Below are 20537 nucleotides of genomic sequence, written 5' to 3' on the forward strand. Positions count from 1 at the left end.
GTTGCTAGAAGTCACAATATGACCCAATCTTCATTGCAAAGAAGTCCACAGAGAAAGAGAGAGAAGAGAGAACATGTCCTGTGCCCATCCATGAGGGGCCCAATATACAGGGACAACAACAAAAACTATCCAGGGCATTTGAATTGCATAATATTATACATTGTAACTAGGAAACAGATACAATAGGGAACAGATAGAGAGCAGTAAGGGAACAGATACAAAATAACAGAATGAATGATACAATATAACTAGGGATTGAACAGGATAGATACACAATATAACTAGGGAAGATACAATAGGCTGCTTGGCAGATAATATTAATATATCAGTTACGAGGCAGAGGGCATGAGGAGGACAGGCTTCTGTTTTTTAAAAATGCCCCCCAGAAAATCTTTGGAATGGGGAAAAAAACAGAATTGGTTTGTGTGGTGTGTGTTTTTTTAAGCCACAAGGCCATGCTACCCTTAACCATCTATTAATAGTTAATGGGGATCCCTCCCACACAGAACCCCTCTTCTAAACTAAATAACATATAACTTTTTAAATTTAATTGCAACCCAAAGCCACCACCCCCAAACAGGAAAAAATCCCAAGAATTGGGGTACACTCAGTCTAGGAGGCTTCACCCAGTTGTCCACTTCTGTGGTCTAGGTCCCTCAGTCTCCTCTTTCTTCTTCAATCTTCTTCTTGACTTCTTCTCCTTCAGATTTGGGGGAGCTGGGGCAAAAGCCTTGAAAATCTGGGGAAGTAGGGGGTGGCTGCCCAGGTGGCCTGCCCAGTGGCCACAGGGGCTGGGGCTGGTGGCTGGCACACAGCAGTCACAGGCAGGCAGTGATTCTCTCAAGGGGGTGACAAAAGAATTCTTCTTAGGATTCAACAAAAATATAAAAAGCAATGCAGCAGCGATTAATTTTAATCCACTCCTAGGCTGGCCCCACTAGTAGCCAGCCACTAGCTAGCAGGGACAGGCAGGCAGGCTGGCTGGCTGGCCTCAGGCTGGTAAGGCAGAAGGAAGTAGGCACTAGGCAGCATAGGGGCAATGGCATGGTGGCAGCATGGTGGAAGCAAAACAAAGCAAAGGTTCTCTCTCCTATAACAAGGCACAGAGTGGTGGCTGGCCAGGCTCCTGCCTCTGTAAATTCTGAATGAATGGCAAATGAATGAATCGCTCCTTAAACTCACGCCCTCCCACCCTTGCCCCTTCAACCCTTGCCCTGGCCAATGTGGGATCAGTGGCAAAAGCCAAAGAAGCCAATGGGGAACAAGGAGGGAATCATCAGGAGATTAGCCCATGCTTTCATCACTGTTCTAAAGGCGGGAAATTCAAATAGACGTCAAAGTCAAAATGGAGACTGACTCAGAGATCGCCACAAAATGGAGGTCTGAAACAACAAAACGTTTTGTAGCTGAAACAAGTGTTTTGTTCCGGCTATGAAACATTTCAGATTGGCCATCAGGTGTCTCGTTTCAGCTCCAAAACACCCGAAACAGCATGTTTCACGTACAAAACATTTTGTACCCGAAACGTTTCGCACATCCCTAATTCTGTGGTTTGAACCCTCCAAATAAGTGAGATATGCTACAGGAGAGGCAGTATATCTAAGCTCCTCATTGATATAAAATTTGAGACACTACTGAGGTCCATTTGGCGCTCAGTGTTTGTAATGTGCTGCTTAATAGTTGCTTTTGCCTGATCGTAGCCCATGTTGAGGCCCAGGGAAGCTAATTTTGCCTCAGTTGCCTAAGCCCAACTCGACTGATAGTCATCATGCAGGGTTAGAAGGGCAAGACCAATTGGGCAAAAGGATAATCTAAGCCAATAGGAGAGAGTGGCCATCCACACCCTAGCCTCAATCTTGATCTGGCCTGACTCCAGGCAGAGGGTGGCATTGGAGACACATCTTGGTACACGCTGCCCTCAAGAACTTGGATTGTACACTTTCCAGGGTTGCAACATTGGGAAACGGACCCAGTTGAGTGCCATAGAGTAGTTGAGCTAATGACTTGGCTTGGAACAGTTCAAGAGCTGCGAGAAAGTAGTGGCCTCCTCTTGTATGCATAAATTGAAGGATGCTCCTCCATGCATTTAAGGCCACATGTTCTCCATGGGCATTTCTAGAGCCACTGGAATGAAAGACTACGCCCAGGTACTTAAAATGAGCCACTTGTTTGATGTTATGTCCCTCAATCCTCCAAGAGTGGATCTTGGGCCTCCTAGCGAAGGCCATGATTTTAGTTTTGTGATAATTGATTTTCAGACATTCTTCCTTACAATGCAGCATCAGGGCCCTCAATGCTCTTCTGCGGCCAATTGGAGCCATCCTCCTTGGGAGGATGGCTGCATCATCCACATATAGTAGGGTGGCTATCTGTCTCCCTGTGAGCTTTGGAGGGTGAAAATCATTATTGCTGAGCTGGGCCACCATTGAGTTGATATAGAAATTGAATACGAGTGGGGCCAAGATGCATCCTTGCTTGATGCCCTTCTGTGTTAGAACAGCACTTGTAAGGTGACCTTGTGGACTACATCTCACCTTGAGTGAAGTACCTTGGTGCAGAGTTCAAATGAGATATAGCAGGAGCTGGTCTATGGTAGAGGCCTCCAGCTTCTCCCATAATTTGACAGGTGAGATGGAGTCAAATGCTGCCTAGAGATCAATAAAGGCTACATATAAAGAAGTCACCCTACAGGAGGAGTATTTCCCAATGAGGTGCTGTAGAACTAGGCATTGATTGATGGTGGAGCGCCCCTCCCTAAAGTATGCTTGTTCCTCGGCAAGGAGTTTTTCCTGTTCCTGCCAATCCCTAAATTTCCCATTAAACCCTTGCTAACTGGGCAAAGAGGCACCTTTTACTGTGGTGATTCTCTTTATTTAGCAGGGGGAGAGTAAGTGGCCCTATCCACACCCAGCACAGTACTTCCAGTGACTGTTGCTGGTGTCTGTCATGTTCCTTTTTAGAATGTGAGCACTTTGAGGACAGTGTTCCATCTTATTTGTTTGTTATTTCTCTGTGTAAACTTCCTGAGCCATTTTTGGAAGGGCGGTATAGAAATTGAATTAATAATAATAACAACAACAACAACAACAATGTTTTGCATAAAGTTTACAAATGGTATTGAGTAGACGATGGGTCTGTAATTGGCAGGATCATTCCTCTTGCCCTTTTTAAAGAGGGGGACAATAATTGCTACCCCCTAATACTTGGGGATTTGGCCATTCATGTTGATGAAGAAAAAAAGCAATGCCAAGATAGGGGCCCACCAGTCCAGATTGTTTTTAACAGCCTCCGATGGAATGAGGTCCTCACCTGGAGCCTTTCCCGCCTTCAATTGGGCAACAAGACTGAATCTCTGAGGTTGACAACAGGATCTTTGTATAAGTCATAAAAGTGTTTCTCCCAGGTCCCTGGATGAATGTGACAGTCCAGATGATTTGGCCCATAGCTGGGAGAAGACTGTGGCCGAGTCCCTGGACCTAGCAGCCTGGATTGATCCCGTCCAGGCCTCTTTCATGGCCTCTTTTTTCTTGCGGGCCAGCAGAAGCTTATACTGCTTTTTCTGCTGAAGAAGATTCTGTGTGGCCCTCAAACCAGAGCTGGATTTGTAGACTTGATAGGTATTGGTGAGGGCTTTTGGGGTATTCATGCAGTCCTTGTCAAACTACTGCTTGGAAGGCAGTTGATGCAGGACATGCAGCTCACGGGTCCTATGAGAGAGGGGCTGCTGTAGTTTCCGAACTAGTGCTTTGTATGACTCCAGAGACGTAGAGGTAGGATCATTGTTAAGTAAAGATGAGTGGATAAACTGCAAAAGATCAGAGGCAAGTAGCTCTCGTAGCACTTGATCTAGCCATGGTGACCATTTTGTGCGGCAATATGTTGCCTCCATTGAAGATATGGAGGAATTGTGATGATTCTCAATGTGTGACTGATGGATGAGTGGTTTTAGAAGTAGCGAGATAGGAAGATGGTCACTATCAAATTTAGGAACAACCTCCAATCCCTCCACTAGAGGAAACTGGTTCCCTGATGTAATGAAATAATCAATCAGGCTCATTCTAGTGCCAGTGAGATAAGTAAATTCAGCAGGGTGCTCTTTTTCAAACGAGCCTTTCAGAATGGAACGGTCAAGACTTGTGGCCATTTGGCCCAAGCAGAGACCTGCATAATTTGAGTTTTGATCCTTAGAGAGACATATAAGTGGGAGCCCATCTGCCTCAAGGCTGGGTGGATAGGCCCTTAGTTGGGAGTATAAGGTGTGGTCATCTGGACCAATCCTAGCATTGAAATCACCACCCAGCACCACATATGCATTGAGATTAGAGTGGATGAGATCTGCTACATAATTTTCAAATTCAGTCCACAATGTTCTGACCTGTAATTTTCTACGTTGGGGAGGGAGGTAAATGTTTATTATCAGCAATTCACATTGGCTGAATTGGACCAGAACGGCCATCGCATATTGCTTGATCAATGGGAGCAATCTTGAGCATGTGTGCAGGGAGGTAGCAATAAGTACAGCCAGTCCTCCTTTGCATCTGCCATGGCCTGCCCCAGGATCAGCTCCAATGGTATGTGAATGGAAGCCACTGAGTAATAGATCTCTGGGAGCCCAGGATTCCTGAATCAATATAATATCCTGGCAGGCTAAATAGTCTCTAAAGGAGGGGTCCAAAATAGAGGCATGTACCAGCCATTAAAATTCCAAGTTAGGATCCCAATTTTATGCTGGTCTACTGGATATCATTGAGTATCTGGAGGTGCGCTATCAAGCTCTTGAGTGCTCACTGTTTCTTCTGTCCTTTCGACCAGCTAGCCTGGATCCAGTCCAAGCAGAGGGGTAGGAGAGATCAACGTGTTCCCAGCCTCTGGTGAATAATCTTTGGGGTTCAGCTCAGCATCATCTGAGAAAGTATCGGGCCTTACATCCAGTGTAGTGATGTCTTCTAAGACTTCTAGGTTAGTCTGTGAGCCTGTACCTGGAAAGGCACCAGTAGGGTCCTGGATACACATTGGACCTTGGGGGCTGACTAAAATTCCCACAATGTTCGGTTGAATCTCACTGGTCAAGGGCAAGTCAGATCCCCGCTCAGTCACTATGGGTGACACTTCTGCATCAGCAGAAGGGTACTGTTATGTCGCTGTGAGTGAGGATGATACTAGGAGGGTCTGCCCTTCCCTCTCTTGGGTTGCCTTTGTCCCCAAAGCCATTTCCTCAACATCAGAAGAGGGCACTCCAGAAGGGGGCCTGGGAGTTTTGAGGCATAATCAACACATCTGGGACAAGGAGGGCAGTGACACTGTATGTGGATCTGTAGTGTATCTGTAGATAACAAGTGTGGATCTGTAGATAACATTGCTCCTGGGTGTAAATCCGTTATTTCTGAGTCCTCTACCCTTGAAGTGCTTGGATGTTTGTTAAGGGAGGGGAGAAGCCTGGTGGATTGATCAAGGTCTTTGTCACTCTCCAAATCCATTTCAGACCCTGTATCAGTGACTAGATCAGCTGCATTCACTTTTAAAAGCCGTTTGGATGGTGATTTTAATTAAATTTCCATTGGTATCCCCATAATATTTCCAAAGTCTGGGATTGGGTCAATTTCTACATTTGAATCTGAGCTTGAGTGGCCAGCTCTATGTCTGTTCAGGGTCAGCCTTTCCAGAAGCACAGCCAATTTATTTTTTAGCTGGGTCAGTTCATCTTGTCTACAGGGTTGGAAGTTGGCCATCTTACTAAGCAGGGTTGGCTGCAGCTTATCATGACCAGCAAGTCTGTAATGATAATGTGACCTTGTTCTTACATTCCGGACTCCAGTTGACGAGGCAATGGTATGGCTTGTGCGATTGACGTTAGTGAGGCCATTAATTAAAATTCTGGAGCTGAGATCTTTGAATACACACTGGGGGATGATATTAAATGTTCTCAGATGCTGTGCTGAAAAAAATAAGTGAGTAGGCACTTTTGTCATTTTAAAGTCTAGAAATAGAAATGTCCAGGCAAAGGCAGGAGCTGTTATTCCTTCACCATCTTGCCCCACCTCCGATGTTTAACATCTACATGAAACTGCTAGGAAAGATCATCAGGAGATTTGGTGCAGGGTATTTGGGTGCTGATGACTAGGGATGTGCAGACTGTTCCAGCGGTCCGGTCCGGGGGTTCTGGGGCTCAGGTTCGAAATGAACGACCCTCCCGGTCCCATCGAACCCCCCCCCCCGGTTCCGGACCGGTCCGCGAATATTTTTTCTAAATTTTTTTTAAGTGAATGAAAACTACCTTTAGCCCCTTCGGGGGGCTTGCTGAAACCACGTGGGGGGGCCGCGCGGGTTCCCTCTCCCCGCGCCGGCCGTCCTTATCACCGCCGCGGCCCAGGAATTCATCATTTTCGGCCCTTTCGGGCCTCTGTATGAGCGCACGGCTGCCGCGCATGCACCCCTTTGGATGGCATGCCTGGGATGGAGAAATGTCCAGGTAAAGGCATGATCTGGGAACATAAGCTGTTAGTCCTTCACCATCTTGCCCCGCCTCCGATGTTTAACATCTACATGAAATGTGGCCTCGCAGAGGGCATTGGCACATGCGCGGCGGCTGCCAAAATGGCGGCTGCGCACTCATACGGAGACCAGAAAGGGCCAAAAATGATGAATTCCCGGGCTGCAGCAGTGATAAGGACAGCCGGCGGAGGGGAGAGGGAACCCACGCGGACCCCCCGCGCGGTCTCAGCAAGCCTCCCGAAGGGGATAAAGGTAGTTTACATTCATTTAAATTTTTTAAAAAAAATTCGCGGACCTGTCCGGAACCAGGCCAGACCGGGGGGGTTCAATGGGGGGCCGGACAGAACTGGCCCAGTTAGGTTCGAGGCCGATCCGGCCTCTAACTGAACCGGGCCAGCCGGTTCCATGCACACCCCTACTGATGACACCCAAATCTTTTGCTCCATGTCAACATCATCAGGAGAAGGCATAACCTCCCTAAATGCCTGCCTGGAAGCAGTGATAGGCTGGATAAGGAATAACAAGCTGAGGCTGGATCCAGATAAGGTGGAAGTACTTATTGTGTGGAGTTGGAACTCAGGAGATGATTTTGATCTGCCAGTTCTGGATGGGGTCACACTTCCCCAGAAGGAACAGGTACGCAGTCTGGGGGTGCTTCTGGACACAAACCTCTCCCTGGTATCCCAGGTTGAGGCAGAGGCTAGAGGTACCTTTTATCAGCTTCGGCTGATACACCAGCTGTGTCCACATCTTGAGATAAATGACCTCAGAACAGTAGTACATCTGCTGGCCACCTCTAGACTTGATTACTGCAATGCCCTCTATGTGGGGCTGTCTTTGTACATAGTCCAGAAACTGCAGTTGATCCAGAATGCGGCAGCCAGGTTGGTCAATGGGTCATCGCGGAGAGACCATACCACTCCTATCTTAAAAAACTACACTGGTTGCCGATATGTTTCCAGGCAAAGTACAAAGTCTTGATTATAACCCATAAAGCCCTAAACAGCTTGGGCCATGGGTATTTAAGAGAACGCCTTCTTCTCTGTGAACCACACCACCCATTGAGATGATCTGGAGAGGTTCATCTGCACTTTCCACCAGCTCGTCTTGTGGCTACTCTTGGATGGGCCTCCTCCGTTGCTGCCCCAAGGCTTTGGAACACATTTCTTGCTGAAATAAGAGCCTCCCCATCTCTTACAACTTTTAAAATGGTAGTCAAGATGCATTTGTTCACCTAGGCTTTTAATTAGATATTGTTTTAAGTATTGTTAATAGTTTTATTGTTTTAAGTTATAAATTCTTGTAATGTTTTAATCATTTTATTTGTTGTTGTTGTAAACTGCCCAGAGACTTGCATTTTGGATGATACACAAATGTGTTAAATAAATTTTACAACATTGCCTTGAAAAACAACACTGCAGAACAGAAGCACACCCAGTCCCTCCCAGCACAGAACTCATTTTGCCAAATACACAGTCTAAAGATGGCCAAAAAAAGAATCACTCATCCAGAATCCACTGCCAGCCACATTCCCTCACTGTAATAGTATCATTGGCACAGTGCTGAGAAAGGAACATCACAAAAACATGCGCCAATAGTCTGACAAAAAACAAAGGTTAATCTAGACTTTTACCATGAGAATAACTCTACTTTCTTTTCTTTTTTTCTGGCATACAGGTGAAACTCGGAAAATTAGAATATCATGCAAAAGTCCATTAATTTCAGTAATGCAAATTAAAAGGTGAAACTGATATATGAGACAGACGCATTACATGCAAAGCGAGATAAGTCAAGCCTTAATTTGTTATAATTGTGATGATCATGGAGTACAGCTCATGAAAACCCCAAATCCACAATCTCAGAAAATTAGAATATTACATGGAACCAAGAAGACAAGGATTGAAGAATAGAACAATATCGGACCTCTGAAAAGTATACAGTGTACTGTGCTTGATTGGCCAGCAAACTCGCATGACCTGACCCCATAGAGAATCTATGGGGCATTACCAAGAGAAGGATGAGAGACATGAGACCAAACAATGCAGAATTGCTGAAGGCCGCTAATGAAGCATCCTGGTCTTCCATAATACCTCATCAGTGCCACAGGCTGATAGCATCCATGCCATGCCGCATTGAGGCAGTAATTGCTGCAAAAGGGGCCCAAACCAAGTACTGAATACATATGCATGCTTATACTTTTCAGAGGTCCGATATTGTTCTGTTCTTCAATCCTTGTCTTCTTGGTTCCATGTAATATTCTAATTTTCTGAGATTGTGGATTTGGGATTTTCATGAGCTGTATGCCATGATCATCACAATTATAACAAATTAAGGCTTGACTTATCTCGCTTTGCATGTAATGCGTCTGTCTCATATATCAGTTTCACCTTTTAATTTGCATTACTGAAATTAATGGACTTTTGCACGATATTCTAATTTTCCGAGTTTCACCTGTAAGCATACGTCCCACTTGCTTGCCTGCCTGTGTCTGGATAGTATCATGGCCTCATATTGATGCTGGACCCCAGCTGTCAGCCTGACACATGGGTCAGGGCACCAGTCCATACATCATGATTGGCCATATTGGTGGAGTATGTACATGTCTCTGTGTGTCAACAGCACTAATGGGCAGTTATGCAAATGGCCTCTGTGCATGCACAGAGGTTATTAAAATGGCCTCCACACGTGTGCAGAGGCCTGAACCAGGCCAGGGAAGGCCTGAACCAGGCTGCCAGTAGCTCGGGCTACTCTAGGGGAGGCCAGCGGAGGTGGAGGGGATCCGCCCTCCTGAGGTGGCCGACACAGGCAGCCCTTGTGACTACCTATTTACTTTTATCCCGCTCCCTCTACACTTAAGACAGCGCTCCTGCCCCTTTACTGGTAAAGCATAATCCTCACCAGATTCCCCTTTACCAGTAGAGCTCCAAGCAGGTTGAACTGGCTTACTTTGAACTCGAACCAGGTCTAGTTCAGCTAGGGGCAGAAACAGGCTGGGTCAGCTCAAATCCATACTGGATTCAAGATGAACCAGCAAAACCAATATTGTGCACACCAATACAGGCAGGTAGACAGACAGAAACCAGAAGATGGGATTTCTGCCCCCAGCTGCAATTAAGGGAAAATACAGACACCTGCTGCCATTTGGAGCTCCGTAATGTTCTGAAATTTCCTGAACAGTTTCTGAGAAGTCTGATCTGACTTCCTATTTTGGATCCGGAATATCTCCACCATGCAAAATAGCCATTTCTGAAATTATTGATCTGACATTGCACAGCACTAATAAGCAGAGGCTGTAATAAAAGCCTTTGGGTGTGGTATCAGATGCTTATTAGAAAGCTTCACAGAGCTTGGAGAGACAAGCTCCAGAGCTACACAACTTCTCCCCTCACGTCAAGTATCCACAAGTGTTTCTTTGCTTCCTTTGTGAACTTTAGAATGCCTTCAACCAACATTTCTACTGTGCTTCAATCAGTTCCTATGATGGCCCACAAACACTCATGTTCAAATATATCATTAAAACATCTTGACAGGTGGTCAGTGTAATGTTTCCAGTTTCTCTTGCTGTTTTTATTATGATAGACTATCACTGCTGCCTAAAATAATAAATTCCCTTTGGGGATGTTTAGCTTTATGTGAGCAGCAACTGTTGTCCACAGAGACTTAAGTTTAAAAATGGTTCTTTACATTTGTACAGGATCTTGCTCTCTGTTCTGAACTGTAAAAGAACAGTGAGGAGAATGCATTAGCTGACAGTATGCCCTCCCCTTTTTGATACTGCTTCTTGTCCATAAAATAATATCCTTGAACTCATGGCCTGGAAACATGATCTGCAGTGGCATTTGACATCTTAGTGCCTTCGAAAATGCCAGTCTTGCATTGCCATAGTAATAAGCAGGGAAACAAAGGCTCTCTGAAAAATAGAATAAAAACCATCTGAACTAATAATATTATTATTGACACTGCCCTTGGATTGAGAAGGAGCATACATATCCAGATACAAAAGGATGTGTAATGTATCATGAGTCCAAGCCATGAGATTATTTTCATTTTTCAAAAGTTCTACAACATGTCTTAATGCAATCATTAGAAAATGTCAAGTTGTTAAGTATGGAAGATTGGAAGTAGAGACCTGCTGCTATCTGCCATGCTACCTGACTAGGCACGAGAATTTTCCTTCCCCTGACTTCATCAATTATTTTAAAAGCTATTTGTAGTTAGTTCCAGTACTATTAACTGCTCGGTTATGCCCTTAGGTACCAAAACTCCCATACGTCCACTCATTGTTTCTTCAGTGTGTATGTGCATTCATGTGCACTTGCGTGCATATGCTCAGAAAGATAGGACCACATGTATTTTCACATAATGTGAAATCACTACACCAGTGGAAAGATTCTGGTCTGACATTTTTGGAGCTCCTCATGGAGTTGCTTCTTCTGAGGGTTTGGTGACTTAAACTGCTTTCCTTTGTGCCCTTTCCATTTCTCAGGAGCTAACACTGAGCTCTTGTCCCTTGCTAGGAACTTCCATCAAGGCCAAAGTCCCCCTGATGTGGGCCAACTTTAAGTCCAAGAACCCTCTATCTCTCTCAAGAGACTGAGGTCTCCCTAATATGGGTAGTTTATGAGTTGTACATTTGCAATCTGAACTGCCTAGGCTCCTCCAGTGCTCTATTCAGGGGGGTGATACACTTGATGCCACTGCCTTTCTGTTCCTTCTGCCAGGAAGACCTAAAAAGGACTGCCAAGATATTTGAAGGCTCTGCACATGCAGAGGCGTAGCTAGGGAAAATAGCACCTAGGGCAAGCACTGAAATTGCGCCCCCGTCCAAACATCTGACACCCATCTTTCAGATAACTTTACCATAATATCAGCTGAAAAATACAAGTCAAGCTCGTTAATCTTGTAATAGTTCAAAAACTATTTAGCAGTGGACGTAGCCAGACCAAAAAATACTGGAAAACTACAAATTTCAGCATGCTGGGGCTCATGAAATACCCAAATACTATGTGGAGATGTGCTTGGAAAACTAAACAGAAGTGTCTGTCTAATTATCTACTATGCATTGTAGCATCACTATTACATAAGTTTTAAAAATAAATGGAGAATTTGACGTTTCCCAGATACTCTGAAAATAATTAAAGGATATGCAGAGTAAACTGTGTCACTGCTTGGAATATATTCTAATATTTCAGAAAGACAGTTAAAATGAGAGAAAGAGAGCAAGAAACTCCCAGTGGGCCTTAATACTAAGGATTTCACACCGATTCAAAGACAAATTCACCATTAATAGCCATATTATTAAGACATCACATTTAACTCACTTATCACAAGAAGCAAAGTAAGAGCAATTCCTAGCTCCCAGATACAATCCTAGCTCATATATTTCAGCTCAGTATTCACAAGCCCTGATTCTCTGTGCATAGTACCAAACTAAATATGTGTACAGTGACTTATATTATATTAAATTAATTTTTTTTAACCTGTAGCCCCTTCAGGGGGCTTCCCAAAGGCCGTGGGGGGGGGGTCTGCAAAGGTCCCCCCGTTCTGGCCTCTAGGGCCTCACAGGGACCGTTTGAGCATGCACAGTGGCCTTTTTTTCCCCCAGCAGCCATTTTTTAGACTTTTTTAATTTTAGAAAATGGTGCCCCCCTTCAAGTGGCACCCAGGGCACATGCCCTGCCTGCCCTACCCTAGATACACCCCTGTGCACATGAGCTCTGCACATCTAGGGAAGGTATACAGGCTACCTCTGGCTTTCTCTCTTAACTTTATCTATCAGCCCCTTCTCTCTTTCTCTCAAGTGAGCACTAATTGGCAGTTTGGTGTTTTACTTAAGGAACAGCATTCTTGTAGTTGGGTAACCCTGTCAGAATTCCTGGGGGTCACCAAAGGATACCATGGTATCCTTCTGGACTGCCTCTTGAGTATGGGAATTGGAGGTACTGTGTTGGAGTGGCTCCATTCCTTTCTTGGGGGGGAGGGTCCAGGAGGTGGTGCTGGGGGACTACTGCTCAGCCCCGTGGCCATTGGCCTGTGGGGTCCCACAGGGTTTGATTTTGTCCCTCATGCTGTTTAACATCTACATGAAGCCGCTGGGAGAGGTCATCCGGAGACTTGGACTGAGTTGTCAGCAATATGCAGATGACACAGCTCTGTCTCTCCTTGTCACCTGATCCTAGGGAGGCTGTGGATGTCCTGAATCAGGGCTGGAGGCCATGATGGGTTGGATGTGAGCTAATAAACTGAGACAGAATCCAGACAAGATGGGTGTAAAGTTGGTCAGTGAGAATGCCAATTGGGAAGAAGAGATTTTACTAGTTCTGGGTGGGGTTGCACTCCCTTTGAAGGAGCAAGTACACAGCCTGGGGGTATTACTGGACCTGGTTCTGCTTTTGGAAGCTCAGGTGGATGCGGTGGCTGGGGATGCCTTTGCACGGCTTCGGCTAGTGCGCCAGCTGCGTCCCTTTCTCAAGAAGGCAGATCTGGCACAGTTACCCATGCCTTAGTCACGTCACAGCTGGATTACTATAATGTGCTCTACGTGGGGCTGCCCTTGAAGAATATCCAGAAACTGCAGCTAGTGCAAAATGCAGCAGCTATGGTTTTATGATCACATCACACCTATTTTGAAAGCGCTCCACTGGTTACCAGTGTGTTTCCAGGTCCAATTCAAGGTGCTGGTTTTGATGTTTAAAGCCTTTAATGGTTTGGGCCCAGGATACCTGAGGGACCACCTGCTCCCAAGGGTTGCTGCCCGCTTGATGAGATCATCTGAGGGGGCTCTGCTCCAGGTGCTGACAATGAGGGAGGCTTGGTTGTTGTGCACATGGAACAGGGCCTTCTCTGTTGCTGTCCCCAGGCTTTGGAATGCTCTCCTAGTGGCCGTTCGCTCCTCAGACTCCATCACAGTTTTTAGAAAGCTGATTAAATCTTGGCTTTTTATCCAGTCCTTTAAATGATTGTTTTATTGCTGCTTCTGTGTGTTTTTATCCATGTATTGTTTTTGTGTTTGTATATTATATATTTTTAATCAGATTTGTTTTCATATTTTTAGCTTAATACTTTTAACTATCGGACCAGAAATCAAATGATAGACTTCATGAGATAAGTGAATTGAAAGTGGAGAAGAAAATCAAATATTTGGGTGTCTGGTTGACAAATAAAAACTCTTTGTTGTTTTCAAATAATTATATTAAAATATGGAATATAGTGAGAATTGATTTGCAAAGATGGACTAGAATGAACTTATCTTTAAAGGGAATAATTTCAGTTGTGAAGATGTCTTACTAAAATGTTGTTTCTTTTTCAGACTATGCCTATAATTAATACACTAACCTGCTTTAAGCAATGGCAAAAGGATATAACTAAATTTGTTTGGCAAGGGAAAAGACCAAGAATTAAATTTAAAAATTTAACTGATGCTAAAGAAAGAGGTGGCCTGCCTGATTTAAGGCCGTATTTTGATGCTTGTTTGTTTGACATTGTTGAAGGAATGGATAGCATTAAGAAATCCCAGAATACTTGATTTGGAAGGATTCAATAGCAGGTTTGGTTGGCACTCATATTTGTGGCATGATAGAAGCAAAGTGCATAGAGATGTTCTTAATCACTATGTAAGAAGGAGTCTGATGGGAGTATGGGCAAAATATTAAAAAATGGTTGGAATGTAAAACTCCACTATGGGTATTCCCAATTGAGGCTTTGGCACGTAAAGAGACAAATATGCAATCTGAATGGGGTACTTATAGGGATTTGTTATGTTTTCAAGAGAAGGTCTGTCAATTAAAACATTTAAATGAAGTACAAAATTTGGTTAGTAATTGATTTCAGTATCATCAGCTAAATGGAATTCATAAAAAGGATCTTAAGTTTGGGTTTGTGGATCAAATGTCGAGATTTGAGAAGGAGGTGTGAAAATGATGAAAAATTTGTCTCTAAGATGTATAAGTTGTTGCTTTTGGAGAAGACAAGAGATGAAGTGGTTAAAACAACTATGATAAAATGGGCTCAAGATGTGGGTCATAATATAGATATGGCTGCTTGGGGAAAATTATGGAAAACTGATTTAAAGTTTACTGCATGTTATACTTTAAAAGAAAATTATTATAAGATGATGTATAGGTGTTATCTGACAGTGAAAAAATTAGCATTAATGTATAAAAATGTTTCAAACAAATGTTGGAAATGTGGACAATGTGAAGGAACTTGTTTCCATATGTGGTGGTAATGCGGGAAAGCAAAGGCTTTTGGGGATATGATATACAATGAGTTGAAGACAAATTTCAAAGTGACATTTCTTAAGAGGCCAGAATCCTTCCTGCTGGGAAGAACGGAAAGAGAGTTCTCCAGAAGAAATTCAACATTTTTAATGTATGCAACCACGGTGGCTATATGGGCAGAAATGGAAAGACACTAAAATGCCCTCAAAAGAAGACTGGTTGATAAAAATTTTGGAATATGCTAAGATGGCAAAGCTTACAGCACTTATAAGAGATGAAAATTTGAAATGTTTTAAAGAAGATTGGGAACTATTTTTGCTTTACTTAAAGAATTATTTTTCTAATATGGACTTTTCAGTAGGGTTTGAAATATAGTAATAACAGCAGGTTGGGTTGGGTAAAATCGAGTAGTATTGTGGAGTATGTGTGGTTTGAATTATTATAGCAATGGTTTATATGCATAGTTATTGTGAACCACACAGATAGGTAAGTGGGAAGTCAATATTTACTTATGTGTAGAATTAAATTACTGAATGTAATTTGAATGTAAAAGCTATTATAAAAGCTAATAAAAATTTAAATGGGAAAAAAAACTTTGAACTATCATTTTTATTATATGTGTTTTAACTTTTGTAAACAGCCTTGGGATTGTTTTGAATGAAAGGCAGTATATAAATTTAACAATAAATAAATAAATAAAAACTATCACTGCTTACTTTTGTGATTCTGTCTTTAATAATTTTATTTGTTTTCAAAAATCTTTGTCTTGAGTTGGTGGAACCCTAATGTTGAACTGCATTATCTGTGACCAACAGTCCAAAAATCCTATTGCTTACAACTGGTTATAGACCGAATAAAATTCATTCATTTGTTCATTTGTTCTTCTTGCTGTATGCATGTTTGCACTTGGTTTCAGAGCTAATTTCCCCACTTAGAGCAAAAGCATAGTCATGCAGCTTGATAGAAAACACACACCTGAGGGAATGTGGTAATGAATATTTCATTATATTGCCCCTGAGAAGGGCAATATTTCATTGTATTGCCCCTGTGAGCTGGGCAATACCTGGTACTCTGAATACGAGGTAATGATGGGTTTTGGTGACAATGCTACTTTGCAAATATCTGTCACATAGATGCTACTGGGGAAAGAAGATTGACAGTTGTACTTTTTGTGCAAGTGCAGCATGTTAACCCTGGCTTATTTCTTGTACTATCCCAGTTGCTCAAGCAGAAATGTCTTGAGGACTAACGTCTTGAATCGCTTCTAAAAGAGCCCTAAAAACATTTTTTTTAAAGTATGGCATTTGGTGGATTTAAAATGGTTTAAAACTTTAAAATTAAAAAGTTAAAATGTTAAACCATTTTACATCCACCAAATGCCATACTTTTTAAAAAAATGTTTTTTAGGGTTCTTTTAGAAGCTATTCAAGACGTTAGGCCTCAGATTTCTACAGGAAGTGCATTCAATGGTTCAGGAGTGGCTATGAACAAGCCCTGACCCTGAATAGCCAACAGACAACATGGCAGCAGCTGGAGACGGCCCTCTCCTGAAAACCTAAACAAGCGGTAGAGATTGTGCAGAAGAGGGTCTCAATGATCGTAATATAGCACAACCTGGGGGACATAACATTGCAATTTCTTTGGCTAATCTTCTCTAACTCTTACCCTCATTTATGGAAGAGGAATGAAGGTTGTGAAATATTTTTGATCAAAATCTTTTCTGCTTAATAATATAGTTTAATTACAGCATTTGAGGATGGATAAAAAGATTTGAAAGGTCAATATTGAATATTCAGATATTTTAAAACGTTTCTACAACTATTCTTTAACACACTGGATATTGGAAGGGGGGAACTGTCTAGTATTTAATCAAACATACTTAAAACATATTTATGTTCAGACTTTGTTAATCCTGCTCCCCACCCCCATTTCTGTTTAGCACCTTTTCTTTCCTCTTGAAACATGCTTTACATTAGTGCCATTTCATGTTCTGAAGTGTATGATCTGAAATGTCTTTCCTATATTCTCTTGCTCACTCTTACTCTTCTTTTCACAGGCTGTGTCTTTCAGTGGTTTCCACCAAATGTGTTCGCTGTCAAGTGATATAAGCGATGCTATGAAGAGAGGGATCTGAGAAGTGAGCAATGTCTTTTAGTACACCATGTGAAAGGGATAAGACAAAGAGCTAGCAAACCAGGATACAACATCATTTCTCCTTGGGATTTGTTTTCCCCAAAGAAGGCAAAAAAAGCTATTGCCAAGTAACCAGTGAGCTACAAGTAACGAGTGAGTTTTACATTTTCTGAATTTTAGCCATTGATTTGTTGCAATTTGTATGCCTAGGATTGTATCCAAGCCCCAATTTCCTTTTCAGTACCTTACACTCATGCAAGATGGGGAGGTACAATGTTTATTGGATTCCTTCTCTTCTCTTCAGCCCCTGCATATCCCAAAAATCTTCTCCTAAGAGTCCAGCTACCCTCAGGAGCAAATTTTTGGAAGGTGTAGGGGGCTGAAGAAGGATCGGGAACTTGGTAAAAAAAATAAATACTGAGCCTCTTCCTGCATGTGTGCAGAAGCATGGGTGAGTGGAAATGATGGTACATTTGTTGAAAATGTTCTGGGTTTTTCTACTGGTTTAAGCAGAGGCGTAACTAGGGAAAACGGCGCCCGGGGCAAGCACTGAAATGGCGCCCCCCACCACGCCCCCCCCGCCCCCCCAACATACTACATTATACTTAGGTTTTTCCTCACAAGCGCCCGCCGCCGCCGCCAAGCCAGGCCACTGACTGGCCGCCAGGTGCCAGCAAAGCAATGGAGGGGGGCGCAGGCGGCACGGAAGGGACCGCTCGTGGGGAAGGGGGCACCGACGTGCTCCCTTGACTGCTGCAGCGCTGCTGCACTGAGCAGGAAACATTTGTATTAACAAAAATTTTTTAAAAAATTTAAAAAAATTGGTCATGGCGGTGCCCCCCACGTGACCAGAAAAGATGGCGCCTGGGGCACGTGCTCCCCCTGCCCCCCCTATAGTTACACCTCTGGGTTTAAGCCATATAAAGTTGTGAATCTTCATAAAATCACCAAGCTTTACATTCAATGTTCTGTTTAATGGCCAACATGTTGCACAGCTTTATGAGGGTGAAAGAAGGGGTCTACCCTCTCAAAGTTTGAGAATCTCTTCTCTTCAGCCCCTGCATACCCCAAAAATCTTCTTCTGAGAGTCCAGCTACCCTCAGGAGCAAATTTTTGGAAGGTGTAGGGGGCTGAAGAAGGATCGGGAACTTGGTAAAAAAAATACTGAGCCCCTTCCTGCATGCATGCAGAAGCATGGGTGAGTGGAAAAGATAGTATATTTGTTGAAAATGTTCTGGGTTTTTCTACTGGTTTAAGCCATATAAAGTTGTGAATCTTCATAAAATTGCCAAGCATTACATTCAATGTTCTGTTTAATGGCCATCACAGCTTTATGAGGGTGAAAGAAGGGGGTCTACCCTCTCAAAGTTTGAGAATATTTATTTTATTTTATTTTTATTTAGTGCATTTTTATACCGCCCTAACCCAAGGTCTCAGAATAGTTGAAGGCTTCTTTTGTCGCCCAGTGCAGGTTGATGGGGAGGGGCAAGGGATTTTCATTTTTATCCCTACCCTCCAAAAGCCCCTTTTCCTTCCAGGAACATGTCCTTAAAGGCTGAGTAACCCTCAGGGACATATTACAAGTGAAAAGGGCTTCTGAAGGAAGGGAAGGGGAGCAAAAATTGCACACACCCCTCCACTTCCACTGGGCTGTGGAAGTTGCTATTCTCCATTCACTCTGTGAATGCACTGTCCTTCTGCCCTCATAGATGCATAAGATGTGGGTCTTTTTATCTACATACAGGTGCGACTCAAAGACTTCACACATGCTTATTTATAGTGTAGAATGACAACATGAGGTGGGCATTAGCATGTGTGGTCATATTGTATCAAGCCTTACTGACAGTTTACATAATCCCGAATGCAATACTATTTGTGGAACTGATTTTACATGTTCAGCTTTGAGCTGTGTGAAAACTATTGTAAGCTGATGCAGCCTGGTGGTAGTTCTAGGACAAATGGCTTAAATGAGTGTGTCTGTTACTGACTCCATTCATTCATTAAAGAATTGATTCTTCAACAATTGGAAATCATCTTAATGGCAATATAATGCAAATATGCATATACTGGGGCGTAAAAATTACCTTGGCGATGCTCAATCTGAAGATATGAAATCAGAACATTGTTTGCTAGTATGAAGTATAATACTAGAAGGACAAAAAGCACATAAAGACCACAGACAAATGAGAGAGCAAGGGCAGAATCCCGGCTAAAAGCATTTCTTATATTCCACCCCCTGAAATATCATCCATGCATTTCCTCTCTGAAAACTAGATATGTATTAAGCTGCTTACTAATGTCCTGAGAATTAAATATATGGTATAGATGTTAAAAATGATAGCTTCTTTTGTACCATGAATTCTAACTTTTGACTGAACTTTTAACATTACCTTAATACTTAGTATAATTATTTTTAGTGTAGCAGATTGCTATTTTGACATTAATTCTCCTTCTCAGTGCTCATTCTGACATCTATACTTCTTCATCATCTTTGGTAACAGTTGATGATAAATAGCATTCAGATTGGCAATTTGTTATTGTATGCTGCTAATAAAAGTAATTTTAACAAAACCATTTTAAAATGATCACTCCATCTATTATTTGCTGATATGTCTTCTCTTTCTTCCAGAGTGTCATAAAGATACTAGAAATTGACAAAAAGTGCACTTTGTCTTGTTTTATGGCTGTTCCATTTTTATGCTATTATTCTTTAATAATATAGAAAACTGTTGCTCTTGATTTTCATGCCCAGGAAACACCTAGAAAAATAACTAGGAAAGGATAAATACATTTAAATGTCAACTTAAGTTGATTTTGATGAGAAGCTTGGTTTTGAATTTGATTAGTATCATTAGGTACACTGGTATGCATTTTTATAGCTTGAGAAAAGAGATTGAGAAAATGTGTCATTATGCTTATATAATGAAGAATACTTTTATGTCAGGCCCAGACTATGATCTCATGTGCACTGCCAGCAACAGTCAGCAATAGACAGTATGAATAGTTTTAAACCAATGTACACACACTCTCCTCTCTCTCTCGCTCTCTCTCACAGAGAGGGGGAGAGAGGGGGAGAGAGGGGGAAAGAGAGGAGTGTGAGTATCATACACACCTCATATATAAATACTTTGGTTTAAAACTGTTCATACTGACAACTGCTGACAGTTGCTGACGAAGGCTTTTGAAAATTGTTTGGCCAGCTTTATGCAAAAGGGAAATTAGACTAGCAATGCATCTGACTAATTTAGATGGGTATAATGATGGGTACCTAGGCAAATTAGATATCATAGGTAGCTTATTTTCTAATGGGGGAACAACACAGGAACACAAATGGCTAAGAGCTGGCTATCCAGTCCTAGTCAGCTGACTGGTGAGGTCATCTAATCCAGATATATTTTTGCAAATGATGCAACAGTCAGCAATTCATAATTTTTGCAGACAAGGCAATATTTATTTATTTATTTATTTAATGCATTTATATACTGCCCTATACAAAAAGTCCTTGGGCAATAAGCATTTTTAAATCATATTAATCACAACAATAAATTTTTAATCATATTCTGAAATGATGTCTTTCTGATTAAGATGGGAGGTATCTTCTAATACCTATCAAAACAAGTACCTATCAAAACAAGTCCCCCCAACCCATCCCCTTGGGAGACTAAGACCTTCCCCTGAGACAAGGCAGTATAA

General features: G+C 42.5%; 1 protein-coding gene across 1 annotated transcript in view; it reads left to right on the plus strand.

The window, feature by feature from the left end:
• Positions 1 to 20537, plus strand: part of PCDH15 (protocadherin related 15) — a 1296732-nt gene that overhangs the window by 150490 nt on the left and 1125705 nt on the right. The window contains 1 exon segment of the mRNA XM_053307474.1: positions 16768 to 16997. The gene's annotated coding sequence lies outside the window, so the exon portion shown is untranslated.

This window comes from Hemicordylus capensis, chromosome 3 (assembly GCF_027244095.1).
Source record: "Hemicordylus capensis ecotype Gifberg chromosome 3, rHemCap1.1.pri, whole genome shotgun sequence".
NCBI lineage: Eukaryota > Metazoa > Chordata > Lepidosauria > Squamata > Cordylidae > Hemicordylus > Hemicordylus capensis.